The sequence below is a fragment of the Archocentrus centrarchus genome, chromosome 10 (assembly GCF_007364275.1).
Source record: "Archocentrus centrarchus isolate MPI-CPG fArcCen1 chromosome 10, fArcCen1, whole genome shotgun sequence".
In the NCBI taxonomy this organism is placed as follows: Eukaryota; Metazoa; Chordata; class Actinopteri; order Cichliformes; family Cichlidae; genus Archocentrus; species Archocentrus centrarchus.
Window position 1 is genome coordinate 26277193 of NC_044355.1, and position 23975 is coordinate 26301167.

General features: G+C 42.7%; 1 long non-coding RNA gene across 1 annotated transcript; it reads left to right on the plus strand.

Annotated features, from left to right (window-relative positions):
• Nucleotides 1-1943: 1943 nt before the first annotated feature.
• Nucleotides 1944-2769, plus strand: LOC115787420 (uncharacterized). The gene is made up of 2 exons (XR_004020500.1): nt 1944-2172; nt 2272-2769. It is a non-coding gene; the product is annotated as an uncharacterized LOC115787420 (long non-coding RNA).
• The last annotated feature ends 21206 nt before the right edge of the window (nt 2770-23975 follow it).

Genomic DNA, 23975 nt, shown 5'->3' on the forward strand with positions numbered 1-23975 from the left:
GTGAGAGGCAGGGTACACCCTGGACAGGTCGCCAGCCTGTCACAGGGCCAACACAGAGAGACAGACAACATCCACACTCACATTCACGCTCTCATTCACACCTATGGGTAATTTAGAGTAGCCAATTAACCTAATCCCAGTAAATGTCTTTGGACTGTGGGAGGAAACCGGAGTACCCGGAGGAAACCCACGGAGACACGGGGAGAACATGCAAACTCCCCACAGAGAGAGAGGGAGGGGCCAAGGTGGAATTGAACCCAGGCCTTCCTAATGGTACTGTATTCTAACTGTGAGGCAGCAGTGCTGACCACTGTGGCACCCTGGCTGTTTAGTCACTTAGCTTTTTAAAATTCACCTTATTTTATCTTGTTACATTGTATTTATTTAGCTATTCTACATTATTGAGGCTATCTAATGTTTTGGGTGCTGTAACACAGGAATTTCCTCAACTTTTGGGATAAAATATTTATAGTTCTACCACATTTAAAATTTGCTGTGCATTTTGTTTGGCCACAATGTCACAAACCTACACTGCCCCTAGTAAAAAAAAAAAAAAAAAAAAAAAAAAATGTACAGTTATATTTATAATTAGCTAGATACAAATCACATTTGACATTTCACAGAGTATTAAGAATTGTAAACATATTTCTCAACACATTTTAAATCTAAATTCAGCAGGACGAAATAAGATAAAGGACATCATGGCAGCATTTCTGATAACTAATCTAAGCAGTTTCAATTCACAAAAATATTGAAAAATCAACGCACACTGTGTGTAGATTTCCTTACAATGACAACTGCCTAAAGTTAAAATTGTTATAGCTGACTTTACTTCATAGTGGCACAAATTATATGAAGGCCAGTGAATATACTCACCCCATCAGCTGAAGTTTTTATCTTGTTTACTTGAGATTTACTTGACCCTGAGGTTGCTGTCCACAGGTTTAAAGGCCATGATACATGGAAGCTTGAACTGTAGATGATCAAAGTCCCAATCATTAAGAACACCAACCAAGACCACAAGCATCTTCTAAATTTCATCCGAGGAGTCTTTTTACCGCAAAGGAGGTAAAGTGGTATGTAACAACACTTCAGAAGCACTTAGCTGTTCATTGCTGGGTTAAAATGAGGAAACTCTTTTCACAGCGGACACGTGCCACCATTTTTCACGCTGGAATACCTGCTGCGTGCTCTTTATTGAATTTTGTTGCAGATTTTTCAAAATTTGGTACGTAAGTAGTTGATTATCTTATATTTTAGGTTGAAGTGGTCTGTTTTCATTTAATTTGAAAGAAAAAACTGTAGTTTCAGCAATGGGCTACATGTTCTTTAGTTAGGTAAGTGTAGAGGTAATTCTAACTAAATCTCTCTTTATAATCCAGGTGTCTTAACTTGATGTTGTTCTTACATTCACTGGAATTCATTATGTTTCTTGCTAGACTTTAATCTCATTTTGTCAGAACAAGTCTGCTAGTTTTAATTGATGGTTGCCTTACAGCTTCATGTTTACTGTTGTCTCAGCTTGTAGACTGGTCAGCTCTGACTAGCTTTAAAAACAATTATTTTTAAATTCCTGGATGCATTTTACATAAGTCAACAGTCTCTCATACAACAATCGCTCTATCACCTGAAGCCTGCTGCTCCTATGTGAGAAGGTTATGGCATGTTGCAAATTTCATTAGGGCCGCAACTATTGATTATTTTAGTAATTGAGTATTCTATCGATTATTCCATCGATTACTCGAGTAATTGGATAAGAAAAACTTTTTCTGTATTAACAGTTCATCTGCATATTTTAACTTCCATACTGCAGTTTTTCCCTGTGTGAAACAAACAGGGTGGATGGAGCAGCTACAAAGTTCTCTTTTCTTCACTTGATGATCAGGTGGTTGATGAAGGACCTCCAGCTGTTTCCCAGTAAACAGTTAATGGTGTGTAGCCAGGTGAAATTGGAAGCGATTAAATAGAGGGTTAAACAGCCCCACCTGGTGGAGCATTGTTGTCATTCTCACTGAAGCTGGTTAGTCTCGCGAGAATGCGGAAATCCCGCGAGATTTCAGATCGAGGCTAGAGGCCAGACTAATGTCCCGTACGCCATCAGATCGCCGCAAAGCTGCTTGAGAAACCGATTGTTTGCCGCACGGTGTGGAAAAGCCAGAGCAGTGGAGCAGCGTAAGTGACCAAAGGCACAACATATACGTGTGATCCAGCGTGCATGGTGTGTGTGCTATTTTCAGAGACTGAGCTTATGTTTGCTCTTGCTGGTTTCAGAGGGGAGAAATCCAGTGATAGGCTGAGGTGGTGTGTTATAGCACAGGCTGACCACTGGAGTCAGAGTAAGTCACCGACTATTTCCTGGTGTTATGATGTGAAGTGTTATGTACTGTTTTGCTGTAAAACACTGTTTAGATTAACTTTATTGAGGGTATAGAGTTTAGTCGTGTTGTAATATTGTGAATGTGTTTGATTGTTTTATTCCTTTTCTTCTTGTCTTTGTTTTCCTTATCAGAAAAGTGAGGCCACTGCTGTTGTCTGTATAGGGAATCTGATTTGTACACAGTAGGAAAGCTTAGGCCTCCATTTTGTTTTCAATCTGCAGCCGTTGATCAGTTCTGTGTCCATGAGCGGTGTTGAGACTGGAGGAGGCAGGGGCACAGTGTATTGTTAAAGTTGAGACATTTGTTAATTAACCTCAAAACAAAGAATTAACGCTGTTCTTATTCTTTATTATGAGTTCAGTCGGGGAATAAAGACCCATTTTAAATTTTATTTGGTGTCAGTCCTGTCCTTTGCTGACCGGGCCACAGGTGGTTACAGGGGAAAAAGCTTCTTTTGGACGCTAGAAAAACATTTACTTCCGCTCCACCTGAGCTCACCGTCACTATAACGGCTCCATTTCTTTGCGCTTGTGCAGACAAACTGCACGTAAAACAGCTGACTGGTGCTGCTGTGTTATCAGTGTTTATGTTGAAAAACTGGGGGCTGAGTGAGCATAGTAATGCTGCTTGTAATGCTTTGTATTTCAGACAGTAGATGTTTCCAAGATGGCGCCACTGTGTACGGCCTGCCGTCAGCTGTTCTGTGTATTGTTTGCTGTCGCTCTGTTCCTGGTAGTCATCTGCCCAGATGTCTCCGCTTTGATCACCTACGATCGGCAGACACTTCTAAACCTCCAGTTTGTTTTGGTACCAGCATATACTGTAAAGAAAAACTCAACGATTTTTCCTCCACACCTATCGGATGTACCTGAGAATTTGCGCCGGCTGCCCAGTGCTCCGGTCCCCAACAAACGCCAGAGGAGACGCGGAAAGCGGGGAGGTATCGCGGTGCGGGTCAAAACTTACCTGAGACTCCTAGGTTTATTTGTTCATTACCCCCTGGATGGTGGTCTTTGCCGCCTCAAGGTTGTTGGGCTGCCTGTGGATTTCGGGCATCGCTGGATCAGGCCGATTGTCCCACCTGTCATCCTGGAGACTCGGCCTCCCTCGTCCTGGCGCAGGATGCGGGATCGTGGAGGCGGCGTAAACCATGCTAACCTTCGCCTGTTGAAGCGGGCCCCGGCCTCAGCTAACAAGGATCTGGTCATCCGAATGGCCCTACTAAATGCTAGATCGTTAGCCAACAAAACTTTCCTTCTCAATGACTTTTTCATCGCACAGCAGTTGGATTTTATGTTTGTGACTGAGACGTGGCTTCATGCTGGTGAGTCTGCACCTTTTTCCGAACTTTTACCTCCCGGCTGTTCTTTCTTCAGCTCCCCGCGGATCTCTGGAAAAGGTGGAGGACTTGCTTCAATATTTAAATGCAGTTTTCGCTGTCGTCAGGTCTCGGCAGACCTGTACGCCAGCTTTGAACTGCAGCTGTTGGAGATAAACTCTTCCCCCTCGGTGCTCTGCACGGTGATTTACCGACCACCGAAGTGCACGAAGGACTTCATCGGTGACTTTGCTGACTTGCTGACGGGTCTCATACTAAAATATGACCGTATTTTAATTGTTGGCGACTTTAATATTCATGTGTGTTGTGAGAGTGGTCCACTGGTTAAAGAATTTGCCTCGCTTATTGACTCTTTTAACTTAACACAACTCGTGTGTGGTCCCACTCATGAAAAAGGTCACACACTGGATCTGGTGCTGTCTTATGGACTTAGAGTCTGCATCACAGGGATACGTGACTGTGGTATATCGGACCATTTTCCTGTTTTATTTACAGCAGCGCTCCCCAGCTCTGGGATAAATAGAGTATCCTCTACACGTCGTGTGCGCTTGGTTAACTCTTCATGCGCTGCTGATTTTGCAGCTGCTTTTAAAAACTCTGACTTAAGCAATTTGGATTTTTGCTTGAGCCTGAATACCGAGGACTTCACTAACTCTTTTATATCTGCTTGCACTGCTGTACTGGACTGTATTGCCCCTTTTACAACCAAACGCACCAAACCTTCCTCCCAGCCCTGGCTGGATGAGACAACCCGCGCTCTCAGACGTGAGTGCAGACGCGCTGAGAGAAGGTGGAAAAAGGATAAGCTCCATGTCTCCTTAGAAATCCTGCGTAACTGTTTATTGAAATACCAGAAAGCAGTAAAATATGCAAAGTCTGCTTATTTCTCTAACATTGTTTCAGGTAACAGTCACAGGCCTCATTTTCTTTTTAGTGTTTTTAATTCACTCGCTGATCCTTGCTGTAATGTGAACCAAGCGAAGGTCTGTCCTGCACTGTGCGAAAACTTTAAGAAATTTTTTGTGGAAAAAATTTCTGCCCTCAGGCCTTCATCACCTCAGGCTGAAACAGACTCATCTGCACCTCCTCCCAGCAGAGCTGTCTTTGAGCAGTTTGAGCCTGTCACACTCTCCACACTAAAGGAGGTGATTCAAAATATGAGACCTGTAAACTCTCCCACAGACTGTGTTCCGTCTCGCCTTTTTAAAGAGGCTTTTGATTCAGTGGGACCAACTAACCTTGCTCTGATTAACAGTGCGCTTGCATCTGGTTGTGTTCCAGCTGCCTTTAAACATGCAGTTGTACAGCCTCTAATCAAGAAGAAGAACCTTGACCCTGATGTTCTTTCAAATTACAGACCAATTTCTAAATTACCATTTTTATCCAAGGTTCTTGAAAAAGTTGTTTTTAAGCAACTTCAAGCATTTTTAAGTGAACATGGAATGTGGGAAAAGTTTCAGTCAGGTTTTAGAATGCGTCACAGCACAGAGACGGCTCTTTTAAGAGTTTTTAACGATCTGCTTTTAACTGTGGACTCTGGTAGTCCTGCAGTTTTAGTACTTCTAGATCTGTCAGCTGCCTTTGACACTGTGGACCACGAGATCCTTCTATCCCGCCTAGAACATGAAATTGGCATTAAAGGCACGGTTCTGACTTGGTTCAGATCTTATCTTACTGATAGAAGTTTCTCTGTCCATCTAGGAAACTGTTTTTCTACCACAGCAAAGCTTTCTTGTGGAGTGCCTCAGGGGTCCATTCTGGGCCCAATTCTTTTCTCATTGTATATGTTGCCTCTAGGGTCGATTTTTAGGAAACATAATATTTGTTTCCACTGTTTTGCTGACGACATCCAGGTGTATATGCCCATCAAACTGAACAGCAGAGATCCATGGGAACCCCTGCTGAACTGTCTAAGTGACATCAAGTCCTGGATGAGAAACAATTTCCTAAATCTTAATGAAAGCAAAACCGAGGTCATATGCTTTGGTAAATTTGACCCCTCAAGCTACTCCTCTGGCACTCCGAGTCATTTGGCTCCTCACTGTCGTGATGCTGTGAAAAATCTGGGTGTCATTTTAGATAGTAGTTTTAAAATGGAGAAGCAAATAAGTGCTGTTACCAAAATCAGTTTTTACCAACTCAGAGTCATTGCCAAGGTAAAACCTTATCTCCCGCAGCAGGACCTGGAAAAAGTTATTCATGCTTTTATTACTTCCCGCCTGGACTACTGTAATTCTCTGTACTTTGGCATAGATCAATCATCTGTGCGCCGCCTGCAGGTAGTCCAGAATGCGGCAGCTCGTCTTTTAACCGGTTTAAAAAAGCATGAACACATTACCCCAGTCCTGTCATCCCTTCACTGGCTCCCTGTCCGTTTTAGAATCGATTTTAAGATTTTATTGCTTACTTTTAAAGCCTTAAACGGACTGGCACCTTTGTATCTGTCTGAGCTGCTTCACTGTCACACCCCTGTAAGAGCTCTGAGGTCATCGAACCAGCTGCTCTTACAGAGGCCTAAAACTAGACTAAAACAGAGAGGTGATCGAGCTTTTGCAGCAGCAGCACCAAAGCTATGGAACGATCTACCTCTCCATATCCGCACAGCTCAGACGATACACACATTTAAATCTCTATTAAAAACACATTTCTTTTCCTTGGCATTTGGCTACAGTGCTACCTCCTTTTAGATGATTGTTTTATGGTATTTTATGGTACTTGTTTTAAACGTTTTAATTTTTAATTTTCTTATGTTATTTATTGTTCTTAATTTTTTATTTATCCATCCATCCATCCATCCATCCATCCATCCATTTTCTTCCGCTTATCCGGGGCCGGGTCGCGGGGGCAGAAGCCTAAGCAGAGAAGCCCAAGCTTCCCTCTCCCCAGCCACCTCCTCCAGCTCATCCGGAGGGACCCCAAGGCGTTCCCAGGCCAGCCGAGATACACAATCTCTCCAGCGTGTCCTGGGTCTACCACGGGGCCTCCTCCCGGTGGGACATGCCCGGAACACCTCACCCAGGAGGCGGCCAGGAGGCATCCTAATCAGATGCCCGAGCCACCTCAACTGGCTCCTTTCGATGTGGAGGAGCAGCGGCTCTACTCTGAGCCCCTCCCGGATGGCCGCACTCCTCACCTTATCTCTAAGGGAGAGGCCAGCCACCCTTCGAAGGAAACTCATTTCTGCCGCTTGTATTCGCGATCTTATTCTTTCGGTCACTACCCAAAGCTCGTGACCATAGGTGAGGGTAGGAACGTAGATCGACCGGTAAATCGAGAGCCTCGCTTTTACGCTAAGCTCCCTCTTCACCACGACGGACCGGTGCAGCGTCCGCATCACTGCAGAAGCAGCCCCGATCCGCCTGTCGATCTCCCGTTCCCTTCTCCCATCACTCGTGAACAAGACCCCGAGATACTTAAACTCCTCCACTTGAGGCAAGAACTCGTTCCTGAGCCGGAGATGGCACTCCACCCTTTTCCGGCTGAGGACCATGGCCTCAGACTTAGAGGTGCTGATTCTCATGCCAGCCGCTTCACACTCGGCTGCGAACCGTTCCACTGCGAGCTGGAGGCCCCCCCGTGATGAAGCCAACAGAACCGCATCATCTGCAAAAAGCAGAGATGTGACTCTGAGGCCACCAAGGAAGAAGCCTTCCGCCACCTGGCTACGCCTAGAAATTCTGTCCATAAAAATTATGAACAGAATCGGTGACAAAGGGCAGCCCTGACGGAGTCCAACACCCACAGGAAACAAATCCGACTTATTACCGGCTATACGGACCAAGCTCTCACTGTGGTTGTACAAGGACTGAATGGCCCGCAACAATGGGCCAGACACCCCATACTCCCGCAGAACCTCCCAAAGAACACCCCGAGGAACACGGTCGAATGCCTTCTCCAAGTCCACAAAGCACATGTAGACTGGTTGGGCAAACTCCCACGCACACTCGAATATCCTTGAGAGGATAAAGAGCTGGTCCAGCGTTCCACGACCAGGACGAAAACCGCATTGTTCCTCCTGAATCCGAGGTTCGACTAACGGACGCACCCTCCTTTCCAGCACCCTGGCATAGACCTTACCGGGGAGGCTGAGGAGTGTGATCCCCCGAAAGTTGGAGCACACCCTCCGGTCTCCCTTCTTAAAGATGGGGACCACCACCCCGGTCTGCCAATCCAATGGCACTGCCCCAGATCTCCACGCGATGTTGCAGAGGCGTGTCAACCAAGACAGCCCTACAACATCCAGAGCCTTCAGGAACTCAGGGCGAATCTCGTCCACCCCAGGGGCTCTGCCACCAAGGAGTTGTTTAACTACCTCAGTGACCTCACCCCCAGTGATGGTCAAGTCATCCCCCTCATCCCCAGACTCTGCTTCCACTACAGAAGGCGTGTCAGTGGGATTCAGAAGGTCCTCGAAGTATTCCTTCCACCGTCTGACTATAGCCTCAGTTGAAGTCAGCAGCACCCCCCCCGCACTATAAACAGTGTGAGTGAAGCACTGCTTTCCCCTCCTGAGTCGCCTGACGGTTTGCCAGAATCGCTTCGATGCCGTCCGAAAGTCTTTTTCCATAGCCTCACCGAACTCCTCCCACACCCGAGTTTTTGCTTTGGCCACTACCCGAGCTGCATTCCGCTTGGCCTGTCGATACCTGTCAGCTGCGTCCGGAGTCCCACAGGCTAACCAAGCCCGATAGGACTCTTTCTTCAGCTTGATGGCTCCCTTCACCTCCGGTGACCACCATCTGGTTCGGGGGTTACCACCACGACAGGCACCAACCACCTTGCAGCCACAGCTCTGAGCAGCAGCCTCAACAATGGAGGTGCGGAACATGGTCCATTCGGACTCAATGTCCTCAGCCTCCCTCGGAATGCTGTCGAAGTTCTGCCGGAGGTGGGAGTTGAAGATCTCCCGGACTGGGGCTTCTGCCAGGCGTTCCCAGCGCACCCTCACAATACGTTTAGGTGTGCCAGGTCTGTCCAGCATCTTCCCCCGCCACCTGATCCAACTCACCACCAGGTGGTGATCAGTTGACAGCTCAGCTCCTCTCTTCACCCGAGTGTCCAGAACATACGGCCGCAGATCTGATGATACGATTACAAAATCGATCATCGACCTGCGACCTAGGGTGTCCTGGTGCCATGTGCACTTATGGACATCCTTATGTTCGAACATGGTGTTCGTTATGGACAAACTGTGGTTTGCACAGAAGTCCAATAACAAAACACCATTCGGGTTCAGATCGGGCAGGCCGTTCCTCCCAATCACGCCCCTCCAGGTCTCACTGTCATTGCCCACGTGAGCGTTGAAGTCTCCCAGCAAGACTATGGAGTCACCAGATGGAGCACTCTCCAGCACCCCACCCAGCAACTCCAAAAAGGGTGGGTACCCTGAACTGTCATTCGGCGCATAAGCGCAAACAACAGTCAGGACCCGTTCCCCAGCCCGAAGGCGCAGGGAAACTACCCTCTCGTCCACCGGTGAAAACTCCGACGTACAGGCAGCAAGCCGGGGGGATACAAGAATACCCACCCCAGCTCGCCGCCTCTCACCGAGGGCAACTCCAGACTGGAACAGAGTCCAGCCCTTCTCCAGGAGACTGGTTCCAGAGCCCAGGCCATGCGTTGAGGTGAGCCCAACTATGTCTAGCTGGTATCTCTCAACCTCACGCACTAGCTCAGGCTCCTTCCCCACCAGAGAGGTGACATTCCATGTCCCAACAGCCAGTTTCGATAGCCGGGGATCGGTCCGCCAGGGCCTCCGCCCTCGGCCACCGCCCGACACACATTGCACCCGACCCCTACGACACCTCCTGCGGGTGGTGGGCCTGCACCACCCGCAGGAGGGTTATTTTATTATTGTATTTATTTATTTATATATTTTTATTTTTATTTAGTATAGTCCTTGGGGTTACAGATCTTGTACAGCACTTTGGTCAACGTCGTTGTTTTAAATGTGCTTTATAAATAAACTTGACTTGACTTGACTTGACTTGTATTCACCAGTATTCTCCCAAATATGTTTCTACTGCAGGTCTATATTTAGTCACTAATCAGGGATTAAAGTATAAAAAATATTTTGACGGCTAAGGAGTCCTTCCGGTACCAAACAATCGCTAGTGCTAATGGTGGCGCTCGCTAGCAAACTGCAGTTATAGTGTTCCGTTCTGGAAGCTGAAGTAGAGGAAAAAAATAACATCTGAAATTCTCAGCACAGCGAGCACATCACACAAACACGGTAGAGAGCGGTGGAGGCGTGAAAAAACATGTCAGCAATGATCCACTTAGTGTTAAAGGGAATTTGTTGCAGCGACAGAGAACTTATAGAATCTGAGTTTTTTTTTTTCTAACTCCTGATCCCCACTCCATTCCAGTAGGTGGCGGTCATGCAGCTCTAAGCTGGTTTGGTCAACCACAAACCCACAAGAAGAAGACGATGCTGACAGGGAACTGGAATGCAACTAATATGGGTGAAACCAAACGCTATTTAATGGATTGGATTGCATTTTTTATTCCTTCCCGATATCCGATCCAGTAATTTAGGTCAGGATTGGACCGATACTGAATATTGGATCAGCGCGTCCCTAGTAATAATATGAAAAGAAAGATATGCCCATGAGGCAAAACCAGTTAGTAATAGTAGCTAAACTATTTGTAACAGTATGAACCTGGTAGAAATAAGAAAGCACTGTGTGTACATTTGAATTTTTATAATTTTTTATATAGGTGTGAAATGGTAATAACCTTATAATATTAAGGTAATATTGTCCAGTGTTTTAGCATATTAGGATAGCATTATATTATAATGGGAGTCTATTTCCCAGCTGTCATCGGGTTAAAGGTGGACACCCTGGACAGGTCGACAGTCTGTTGCAGGGCTAACACAGAGAAACAGGCAACCATTCACATTCACTCCTGTGAGCAGTTTAGGATCACCAATTAATCTGTGACTGTGAGAGGAAGCCGGAGTAGCCAGAGAGAGCCCACGCAGGCACAGATACAACATGCAAGCTCAACACAGAAAGCCCCTGGCTTGTCACCTGGTCACCACAACAAGCCCAGGGCCTTGTTGTGGTGACCAGGTGACAAGGTTGTGGTTGCCACAGATGATCATAATGGTTTTTAATTTGATTGTTTCTGTGGTTTTATATATATAAAAAAAAAACTTCACAAGAAACAGGTTCTACTTTCTTTATTTTGCAGCTGGAGACATGCCACCGATACTAACTTGTAACGTTTTGTCCTTCATTACAATATAAATATATGCAAATTGTCTAATTTTAATTTTAATCTTTACAAAATGTCAAATTTAATCAAAAATATGATTTTGGCAGTAAAATAACAGCTTAATCCAAATATCCTTACAAACACAAGATTTATAAAATTTAGCATGCTTATAAATGGATAAAATGATTTTTGTGGCCTTACTTGAAGCTCTGAAGTATTAATTTAGGCCGTATATACAGTACCAGTTAAAAGTTTGGACACAAAACTCCAGAGAGATCTAGTCTCTAGTCTCCAAAGAGTATCAGGTCCCGAAGAGTCTCTGTTGCTGTTGTCAGCCTCCAGCCTTGTCGACACCAGACCCCGGGGTGTCTGGTGCATCTTTGTTGCTGCCTGCGCCCTGTCCAGCCTTCTGGTGGGTTCCATCCATTCTTCCACTATTGACCTCTGGTCATGCCACTGTAGGGTCACAGTTGGTTATGCGCCCAGCCTCCTGAAGTGCTTCACCTTCACCGCTGGCTTGCTTCCTGAGTCTCTGTCTGTGCCTCTAGCCATGAGGCTAGCCTCCAGAGTTCGTCTGTTTCTGCCACTGGCCTCCTGGCTGGCTTCCTGAACTGCTTCGTCTCTGCCGCTGACCACCTGGTCGACCTCCAGAGTTGCTCCGCCTCGGCCATTAGGCTCCTGGTTGGGCCCAAGAACTGCTTGGTTTATCCTGTCTTTGCCCATGGCTGGGTAGAACCCCAGAACAGTTTTCTTTTGTTTGTTTGGACTTTGCTGCTTCTGCTTTCTTTGTTCTGTTTTGGATTATCTGCCAAGTTCTGCTGTTTGAAGGATTTTTGTTGTTGAACTCTGCAATAAAGCCATTTTACGTTTATGTCTGTCTGCTGAGTCCTGCAGTCAGGTCCTAATTTTACCTGCCAAACTGCCTGACCTGACATTTGATATAACATTTTTCTTTCTTTTACAATTCTCAGCAAAACAACATCATTGCCCCTCATTTAACTGTATGTTAGAGTGAGTCCTGTCTTGACCACTCTTTTGCCTAATTTAACATTTTAGGCATTAAGAATGTAAATGTTGGTTTCAGCTCAAAACACGTTCATATATACACGGATCTTGGGTGAGGTGTTCTGGGCATGTCCTACCAGGAGGAGGTCAAACGGGCACACCCAGGACACACTAGAGAGATTATATCTCTCGGCTGGATTATTCCAAAAGATTAGTCAATTTTTTAATGTCTATGTAACGCTTTTGTACAGTTTAGTGTGGAGCAGGGTTATTATAGTTAACGAAAACGAACGAAATAACGAAAACTGAAATTGAAAAAACATTGTCGTTAACTGAAATAAATAAAAACTATAATTAAAAGGAAAAAACGATAACTAATTAAAACTGAATTGTGAGTTTACAAAACTAACTAAAACTAACTGAAATTATCGATAAACTGACTTTCATTTACTTGTTTTTTTGGGGGTTTTTTTAAGCCTTGTGGATTGATATGAAATCATTGTTTCCGCTCTCCGAGTTTAAGCTGGGAGCGCCACAGGACAACTGTGTGAGTGCGCATGTGCGTGCGCTCACCGCGCTGGTCCGCAAAGTAATGGCTGCGGTCTGCCGAGTCCCGTATGGAGGTTCTTTGAGTACAAACACCTGCACACGACCACAAGGTAATTAACACACACAATCCAGCTACACAAGCATAAATGCGGACATGAGGTCGGCAACTTCTGTAGGTTGTGTACAGAGGCCGCAAAGACCCTGCAGGTTTAATTAGCGAGCATCTAACCAAGCTAGCTCCAAAACAGAAGCAGCTTCAGGTGGTGAGAACATCAGGATGCAGATGGATTTGAGCTTTGACTCCTTCAAAGAGTTTGTTTTTGTTTAACACCACATGTAGGCGTTATTAATCTGCTGCACTGATGCTGAAGTTTATTGTGGAGTTTATTGTAGAATTTATTGAGTTTGGGAGTTCATGTTTTTCTTTGTTTCTCCCTGGTTATGCTCATGTGTGTCCTTAATATTACACAAATTTAGCATGTCTTGTGAACAGTTGGTTGTTGACTATATTTCTTTAAACTGTATCTTTTGTCAAGTTTTCATTACACAATAGTCACTTTTGCGCCTTGAATCTTGCACCTGATTAGGTATGAAAATACTAAAACTAATACTGAAACTAACTGAAACTAACTAAAACTAAGCATGAAACCAAAAATAAAAACTAATAAAAACGAGCAAAACCACTCTGAAAACTAATTAAAACTAACTGAATTAGAGAAAAAAAAGTAAAAACTAACTAAAACTAAACTATAATGTAAAATCCAAAACTATTATAACCCTGGTGTGGAGTCATCATTTTGATAAGGTTGCATCAAGTTTGTCCATGTTTTGTCATGTATACACTGCTTTGTTCTTTAAGGAAAATTAGAATGAAACTACAATTTCATGAAGGAGTTCCTTTGAAGTTTTTATTTTAGTACATGTAAAAAGCATAAATTTGTTCATGCATCCTGTTTATATGCAGTTCTTACTTTAAAAAATTACCAGAGGTGTTTCCTGGTAATCACCTCGTGTCTTGAAATTTGCTTTAATAGATTATTAACTTGGTAGTCAAGCGAAACAGGCAGTTTTGCATTTTGCTGCTTATATTATTGCTGTTGCTACCATGATATTATTTGGATATTACCTGTTTATTATTAGGCAGGTAAGTGAGTGCAACTTGCAAATTTCCACATTATTATCACCTCGTTACCCCACTCTTACCACATTATTACTGAGCTGTAATAGAAAGTACCCATAAAACTTCAGCCCCACTAACAGCCACAGAAAATCACTTCAGTGACGCACATGACAGCATCATTATGTAAAATGTATCACTAAACACAGGTTAATGCCAACATTCTTTATTAGCTGTTTAGTTTACAATGTAGAGCTGTAAAGCAGTAGGCAAAAAAAGAACAAGCCAGAAGAAAATGCACCTAAAAATGACTTGTATATCCACAGGTTTCTGGAAGAGCACACGTAGGCTGCCATGACAGACTGCTACTTCCGCTGTTCGGTTTTATACTTCCGGTTACCCAAAGTTAGAGCCAGAGTTAATGACAAAATTCGGTTACTTTGTGCTGTAACAGGCGGCTTTATTAGTTGGAACATGAGCTCGGATTCAACTTGTGCTGTTGTCGGTTGTCACTACATCAGTCTGTACATTTTTTCAAATTATTTTATTCTGTAAATTTGTTCTTTTACCCCCAAATTATACTACCCAGTTGCACATCCTATTACCGTATTTTTTCTTTATGTTTTAAGTTTTCCTTTAATGTACAGCCTCTTATTTTTTTACGTTATTTTATTTATAGTGTGACACTACAGTATACAGCCTACACAAAGCTTAAGCAATGCCTGCCTTCATGTAAACACGTAGCAGTTAGCAAGATGACAGCTGCGTGTCTCCCCGATCACAGCTTTCAGCCAGTCCAGTGTTTCTGTTTCAGTGATCTGAACACTCTGATATCCAGATAATTGATATACCTTCCACAGAATCGCTGCAGCATCACTACATGATTTCCCTAATCAGCGATACAGGAACAGCTGACTGTCTCCACCACTCCACTTTCCCTTAGCATGACCCATTCTAAGCGCTTAGCTTGGCCGATGTGCTGGCTCGGCTCTACAGCTGCTTTAAGGAAAACAACGTTGCCTTGTTTGTTCGGCATTACTTTATTGATTTTATTGCTTTGAAGGTAATCTGCTGCTCTTAATTACGTGATTCCTCGCCATCAACACCTTCGGAAAAAACAAGGTAACTGATAATGTCGATGTAGCTGACTTCGGGCCATAATTTCATGTCATTTACACAAGTGATGGGTGAGGCACTGTTAGCTCGCTGCTTTTTAAAACATCCTTGCAATGTATCCACCTCCAATGTGGTACCATTTAGGCCAAGTAAAAGAAACTGCAGTGTCAAAATGTTTAAATGAACGGCAAGTGTGTAAGCCCGCAACCGTAAACAACAGCGCAAACAGTAGTAAACTACCGGTTTCCGCTATGAATTATGGGTAGTGGCGCGAAGTCAGGAATACTGTGGATACATAAATGAATAATAATATTAATACATACCAACCTTTTGCTGAGTGGCTGTTAAATGTTGTCATTTGGCCACAAGTGAATGATTAAAATTTGAATTTTAAAAGAAATCACCTCTGCCTTTGGTCGGGTTTTCCAGGGCAGGTTTACTATTGTAAAATGGAATTATGAGAGTGAAGAATTACAGTAGTAAGTCCATATCATCCCACAGTCCTTTGCCATTTATAGTAAATTACTGTATAAAACTATTGCACTATTTAAACCTATTGCAACAGTATAATACTGTTGGTATTACAGTATAACACTGTTGGTTTTACAGTATAATACTGTTGGTATTACAGTATAAAACTGTTCAAATGACAGAAATCGTTATAGTGTTGGATTATTCGGGAGGTCATTGTAAGGTCAGCTAAAACTGTGTTATGAGTCTCAGGTTCAGTGACAAGATACTTTAACTTAAAACTTCAGTGAATAAACACAAGTTTGTGTTCTGTGTGTGTTGGTTGAGGAGAGCTCACCCACCCTCTCCCATCCTTCCTACAGAAGTCTTTTTATTCTGAGCCAGGTGTTAATCCAGGTATCATCTTATTGTCTTACTGTCACCCTCATTAACCTGCTCTCTCCCGTCTCTGGTTTGTCCTCAGTGCTGATTGGTTGTTGATGGATTACAGCACGATGTAAGCCCAGAGAAGGTGGAACCTGGGGTTCAGCTACGGGCATCCTAGCCTTAGGCCCCGTTTCCACGATGCCCTTTCCACTGGAAACGGTGTCGTTTTGATGCGTTTCAGCCTTCCGTTTACACGATAGCGTTTCAGAAAGGATTTGTGTTTACACGATGACACGTGAAACGATGAAAACGATGTAGTTCCCATGCCAGGCCACAAGTTGTCGTTGGTTTTCTCTTTGCAAAGCCTGTTTACGCAAGACGCGCATGCGTGGAGGGACACAGTAGGAAGCGCGGCAAATTGTTCATTACTTACAAAACGGCCAATGTGAGAGGTTTTGTGTGGACTGACGATGAGGTTGGATCACTGGTGCTGTCAGGGTGCGGGGTGAGTGGTGTGGCTCTGTGTGTCCTTTTCCTCTCGCTGTAGGCTGGGCCGTTTGTGGCTGGGCGGAGCAGGCGGCTGTCCTCGGTTGGTTGTCGCACCGGATGCTCATCCATCAGTGATTCTTTTGCTTTTAAGACCTGCTGAATCCTCCAGTCCTCGCCGGAGTGTTGTTTACCTGCATGACCTCGGACGACGCTTTTTGACCCTCCCAGCCTGCCTGTCCCCCCGGACCACTGCGCCCGCATTACTCACCTCACCTCCCTGGGACTATACTTATCAAGCATTCTAGTAAGCTATTCCACTCATCTCCTTCTCCTGTCGTTACTTAAGACCACTTATCCCTGTCAGGCTCGCTAATCGTTATTTTCCTCTTTTTAGACTTACTTCCCGGTGACCCATGCTTGTCGTGAACGCCGCCTGTGACAAATCCTGCACGCGCTCCGTAGAGACCTTGCATATTCAGCTGTTTGCCTTTTGTAAATAAAACCTTTCCACGTTTGTTGTGACACTTGGCTACCGAGTCTGCACACAACGCTGAATTACAAAACGGTAACCGGCTTGCGTTCTCGTGTAAACGCAAGCCGGTGCATTTCTGAAACGCACCACTCTGGACCCCGTTTCCGAAACACATCGTTTTCACTCCGTTGTCGTGTAAACGGAAGGGCGAAACGCATCAAAACGATGGCGTTTTCATTTTGAAACGGTGTCGTGTAAAAGGGGCCTTATTCTCCTCCTCCCACTAGATCTCCATCGGCATGGCCTTTCTGTTGCTCATGCAGCTTTGTTTATTGTGTGTAGTTTGAGGGAGTTACTGGCATGACTGTTTTAGGTTTTGGTTTTCATTACTGTGAATGCTGCAAAGCATTCACAGTATTGTTCTTGTACTCCAAAAACCTTCGGTCGCTAAAAACTCAAGCAGCGTTTGGGCTACAGACACCGTTCAGGTATCAAAACGTTCAGCCTGTTCTGGAGATTTGTGCTATTACTTTTCTTTTTTGTAACCTTTATACTTTTTAAGATATTGAACTTTTTATAATCTTCATTTTTTGCCATTCAAAATGAATGGGGAAGTTTCAAATCCTTTTCAAATCCTTTCAGGTTTTAAAAGCTAATAACTTCAGCATACTTTCAGCTAGAGAAACCATTTAAGCTTTAAAATGAAGCCAAGCCTTTCAGCTATTCAGCTTTTACTTGGTGTTTCAAAATCTTTTACGGTTTAAGCACAGTGAGCGTTTAAGTTTAAGGTGTTTTTTCAGCCGTTTCAGAGTTTATAATGGTTGTGTATTGCGTTTGCTAGAGTGGGAGCCTGATTGAGTGAGAGACTTCAAAACTTTCAGGTGGAAATTTATTTTTAAACTGCCGCTGTGTCCACACTCTTTGCGCTACAGCCATCATTTTATGCTCAAAATGTAGAGCTGCTTCTCTACTTTCAAACAATGTGTCTCTAAACCCTGTCAAATGTACACTTTTTAAACTGTAAGGCTTCAAACAGAGAGAGTACCTTCCAACTCCTCCATTAGTCTCCATAGTAATTTCAGAGAGGTGATTTTCTCCAAAGCAGAAATGAGCACCTTTTTAAAACTGCTCCCACGACCACACTTTTGAGCCCAGGAAAATAAAAATTACACCACTGTTTAGAGCAGGTCCTTGTGACGCTCACAGTTCAAAAATGATTTTGATAGGAGCTACGTTTTTTGACTTAGAAGCTGTTATTTGACAGGTGCGCCGAGGCAAATTTGACAGAGTGCATGCATCTCAGCAGGTAAGCAGTGCACCTGGCAGGTCTTTTCAATTGGAGCATTTACAAGCATTTAGCTTGGCAGAGCTCTCCAATATGTATGCTTGCAAACCTCACTGCTTCTGTGACACTACTGTTGGCTCAGTGGTAGAAAAGGGACCATGAATGCACAAGAAGCAGACAGAGCAGGTTCAAGTCCCGCTTTACTCCAAACTTTAAAAATTTTCCATTGAACATTCATTCACCAGCTTAAACTCTTTCAGCCAGATGTAAGCTCTTTGGAGCATTTCCTGGCATTTCAGCTAGAGACACCATTTGAGCTTTAAAATAAAGCCAAGCCTTTCAGCTATCCACTGTTCAGCAGTTCAGCTATTCAGCAATTCAGCAGTTCAGCAGTTGAAGCTCATCCAGCAAATAAAGTTTCAGCTCTTTGAAGCATTTCTTGGCATTTCAGCTGCAATCTTTCAGCTTGCAGCATTCACAGTGCATTTTCTTCAGGAAATGCTTTTTCTAGTTAGTTTAGTTTTTTTGCTCCCATGTCTTTTGTTTCTATTTGTCTGTTTTTGCGTAACCATGTTTTTGTTATTAAAAGCTTGTAGAGTGACAGCTGTTTGCTGCATTTCATATACTGGGTTCCTTTGAGTCATTAATTTAGGGACCGTAACACCAGGCAATGTATTTTTGTTCTAATGTGCACTGTTGATGTACAGACTGAATGACAATAAAAGTCCATCTATCTATCTGGTCATTACCAGATGTGCTGTATTTATTAGTGTTTAGAGAACATCAACAAGCATCCATTAGCAGAGTTAGTACAACCACAAACTGAACTGTTCTTATTGTAAGTGCACAAAATATATAGGCATAATGCCATCTACTAATAGCCCTAATGGTATTTATACAGCAGTTAATCAGCAGAATAAAAAAGACATGTAAAATCATGTAACACACTTCTCACAATTAGCTCTGAATGAAAATGGGTCCAAACTAAAAGCTGTCTGCAGATGATTTCTGTATCTGTCAGCCTGGCTATCTTTAGAGTTTGGTATAGAACGGAAACCAACGTTATGTGGTTAGCAGTCTTGCCATCCCATCATTGCTTGTAAGCTGAGGGTTTCCTGGCTAAAACTGGCATGCATTGAAATGGACTGTTACACATTTATGAAAGCATTAAGTATTAACACCCACATGAAAGAATTAATCTGTCAAAGGAAATTTATTTGATACAGTTGCAAACATTTTGCATAGTTTATTTCAACAAAAATGTTTTTCCCAAATGTGTTTGTCACCTAATATTCTTTTCATATCTGTATATGGTAACAAAACTAACTGACTGACTAACAAATACATAAACAAGAAGCGCTCTGAGAGCACAAACCTCCGCCAAGGCAGCTCACTCTCTGGACAGTATTTACTTTTAGGGAATAGTATTGTATTTTGTATATATTCATTATTTCTTTGTTCTTTTTAAATGTACTTTAAGAAGTTTTTAGTTCAGTAAAAACGACATGAAAGATGTTTAATTTGATTACACAAACGTATACTGTAGGAGAAGGTAATGGATAATAGGGACTGATTTGAAAATAAGTGGACATGAATAACCTGAGCTTATTATATGATATTATATATACAGTGTATTTCTAACTAGGAAGCTCGGTTTCTTTCTCTTAACAATATTTTCTTTAAATATATAAACACATTTTTTTTCCCTTTTTTTGGCCACAGCAGCTTTTCTATCTAGTGGAGATAAACATGAAATGGGGGAAAGACAAGTGGGCAGATCAGTGATAGCCTGGGACTCAAACCTACACCACCCACACTGCAACGCGGCATATGCATGTGGTCACCTGCTCCACCACTGAGCTACCTGAGTGCCTAATATAAACACGGTTTGAGGTGAACTTGAACAAAAGGCAGATGTGATGGCTGCACAGCTGTGTAGCTAGTCTATACTTTGTAATTATTGTTTGGTCTTTACCTTACAATATAAAACACCTTGAGGAGACTGTTTGTTGTGATTTGGCGCCATATAAGTGAAACCGAATTAAATTGCATTGAACTGAACTGAACTGGCTCGTGACATAATTCAGTGGGAAGATAATATTTTAAATATTTTAATATTTTCATTTAAAAAATGTAATTACATTAAAAGGTAACAGAATGAAAAAGTAGATAAATGTTAAAAAAGTTAAAAGTAAATAAACATAACCCAGTTATTTTAGTAACATTATTACTATAATATTTTTAAGGGTTTCAAGGCATCATACCAACACCAGCTACAGAACAATATTTGCTGTTCCTTTAAATACCCCAGTAGATGTTACAGTCGCTAATCAAGAATGATAGAGTTGTACATTGCTACTCAAGATGTTAAGTGGCTCTGCTGTACCAAGTCTGACTAATCCATTCCATGGCTGGACGTGATGTCCTACAAATGAAAGCTTCTTTCCATTTGAGAAGCAGAGTGAGCCTTCAGTCTAACTGCGCCACACACAGCAGCATATTTGAGGCAAAATTAAAAATTAGACTTATGCTTTGGAGACTGAGTTCTCCACCAATTTTGGCAGATGAGGAACTCACTTTCAGGTTAGTGCACACACAGGCATGCAGCTGTTCATGGTATTCAGCAGACGTGCCTTTGTGGTCTGTGTGTGTTGCACAAATAGGCTGGTTCAGTGTTAGCAGGTCCAGACAGATGCTGCTATGTCATGTCCTGACAAGCCTTGAAGATGTTCAGATACACCGTTGAGGAACTTTTAGAGACTGCTGGTTGACTTAACATGCACTCGCAGTCCCCCTCACTGTGTGCCCAAACCCAAATAACTGATACTTATTGAAAAACAGGTTTTCCATGTAAATGTGTGTGTGAGAGAGAGTGAATGCCTGTGTCTGTCATAAGAAGTACCTAATAATGAGGGTGAGAACCCTACTTTAAACATGCAGCAGTATGTCCTGTTGTAAAGGAAGCACGTCCTTCAAATGTTATACTGATCTGTACCCTGCTCTCCTGAAGTATTGGACAAAGTAGATTTCTAGTGGTTCTTACCTCCTAAACGTATTAGTGAGTTGTTTTTTTTTTCTGTTTTACTTTAAATCCCATCACAGTGCAGAATTTGCTGTTTTAAGAGTTTTTACTAACCCTTTATGCATTGTTGATGTTGGGGACTGTTCTGTAATCGTGTTACTGGATCTCAGTGGTGCATTTGACACAGTGGATCACAACATTTTGATCTCACATCTTGAACAATGTGTTGGTATTTACGGCCCTAAAATAGTTCAAGTCTTATCTTGCCAATGCTGATGGTCTTTTCCCATCAGCATTGGCATCTGCTCTACTAACTCTGCCTCTTTAACCTGTGGAGTGCAGGTTCCACGCTGGGTCCAATTCTGTTGTCACTCTATTTACTACCACTCGAGTATGTACTTGCAAACATTGTATTGCTTACCACTTCTTCTATGATGACACCCAGATATGACTGCCACTTAATCTGACACTAACTCCTCTGCAGATTCCTTAACCTGCTCTTTATCATGGTAAAACTTCTCTCTCACGAAATTTCCTTACCCTTAATGAAAACAGAAATTAAATTTGAGTGATTCATCCCACTCACTGACAATTACACATCAATAAATCTTTCATATTTTGGGTCCCAGGCGTCATCATCTTAAAACTTAGGTAGCGAATATCAGTGTGATTTTTAATTCATGTCTTAAGTTAGTATTTTTAATATGTTTTTTTCATTATTTGCATTGTTTTAAGTGTTTCTAGATAGTTTTACTTGCTGTGCAGTTCTTTGGTCAACATCTGCTGCATTTAAATGTGATGTATAAATAAACACACTTGACTGTCTCACCTCTTTAATTGAATAAAAGCCATAAAAAGCCAAGATTTCTCAGTGTAATTCAGCACTTCTTGCAAAATGATCCAATATGAAAGTTTGTGCCACTGATTAGAGTGCTATAGTTCTTCCGGACCAGGGGGAGGACTTTAATGTGAATCAGTTGCATTGCCTTGATGAGCTCAGATGACTGAGCAGTTTGAATTGAAAAATCTTTCTACGACCCAGTCATCCTGGTAGTTTTGGTGGTTGAAAAGCTTCTACAGGGTGTACAGAATGAAACATTTAATTTATGGTTTATTCTGTGGGAACGGTGAGAGATTTTCTGTCAGGGGAAGATGCCTACACACTACACAAACCAGTGAAAATCAATTTTTACCCAAAATAGAGTTTTTGTAATGAGACTTTTGAATCAATTTCAAGTAGACTTGTGTGATATGCAAACCTTAGGTAAGCACGACTGATTTAATTACACATTACACAAAATATATTTAGTAGAAAAACTGGTCTTCAAAATTTAAAAGCTGGATTGAGGGCAGTGAGCTTAAAACCCTGAACAAAAGTGTGAATCCTCCCCAAGTTCGACATTAAAAGGACTGTAGAGTTCTATGTGACATTCAGAAATAACGCAAGATCCAGCTACTGCGTTGACCTGGCCCAGCAACTTTCATATTGGATCACAGGAGGGGCCTGGGAGGTGGCTTTGAGTGAGATTTCATATCCGTGTACCTCGTTTAATATACCCAATAGCTGTGTCCAAATTCAGGGGCTGCATCCTTTGATGGACCCAGCCTACATAGACCAGGTCCTTCGAAGTCCACAAAGACCAGAAGTGAGTGGCTGTGAAATTTGGACGGTCTAGCCTTTATAACTCTATGACCCACCCTTGCCTCAGCGTAGCTCCTGCTGCTTAGCAAACATGACAGTGTGAAGAGTAGCTGTGGAAAATAAGGCATTAAAACGGAGCCTTTGCTGTTTGTTTTTCTTCTGTTTGGAAAAGAAGGCCACATTTGTCGGAGCCTTCATATTTGGACAGCCTTCATCATAACCCTCGCTATGATGTAATCGGCCTACAAATGAGGCCTTCGAAGGATCCGGCCCCTGAATTTGGACACAGGTATATTTTGAATGAAGGAGAAAACCCTCATTGCATAAGAGACCATCAGAAGGTGCTAAACAATGTTTACTCTGACTTGAATCAACTAAGAGTGGAACTGGAGTTGTTTCTCCGTAAACTGTCCAGCAGACAGTGTTTATAATCTTTATTGCTAAAGTGACAGTGTGGGTCTGCAGCTGGTAGATGACACTTTCGCTCCTCTGCTGCAGGTTAAAATAGAAGGTACATACACCGATATAATCGCACAAAGTTTTAACAATCCTGATTACTTACCAGCGGTGAAAAATCACGTTGTTGTTATCCATCTCAGGTTGTATTTGTCTAATTTTAAGACTTGGTAAGGATTAGATCATTTTTTTAAATATATATCTTGATATGAGAAACCTTCGAACTGACAGAGGGTGTACTTTCTTTTTACCACACTGTAAACCCAGATTTTGATTCCACTTAAAAATATTGAGTTCATATTACTTAAAATTACCTAGAATGTGAACATTACTTGTTAATGCTGAGTAGACTGTACTTTTTGATGGTCTATCTTATTGTAATTATGTGTTTCAGTTCAAACAATATCAAGTTTGCACCTGCTAAAGATCTAGTTTATACCAGTTTTAACAGACTGGCTTAATGCATAGCTGCATGGTGGCATGATGGTTAGCAGTGCTACCTCCCAGGTATAATGCCATCTAGAAGGTCTGGGTTCAATTCCGGCTTGGCCCAGGCCTCTCGCTGTTTGGAATAGTAGACATTTGGTGTTTTTGTTCACAACCCTCTCTCGTATAGTTTTTTATTGTTCCATGGACAAATGTTATTTGTAAATGTTAATGTACCAGCATTCAGCAGGGTTGAGTTTTAGCATGTTTATTTACCAAATTTAAACAGACACAGTTCAACACTGTAAAAAATATTTGTGTTACTGGGCAGCATAGTGGCATGGTGGTTAGCACTGCTGCCTCACAACTAGAATAGCTATCTGATAGTCTGGGTTCAATTAGCCCAGGACTCTTGCTGTGTGGAGTTTGTATGTTCTCCCTGTGTCTGTATGGGTTTCCTCCCACAATCTGAAGACATGCAGTTACTGGGGTTAGGTTAATTGAGTTAAATGAACTGTTTCATTACTTAAAAAATTTAAGGCAATGAGTTACCTTGGTTTTTTTAAGTAGATTCAACTTATCCGGGTTTACAGTGCATGACTGAACATCTAGTTGAAGAAG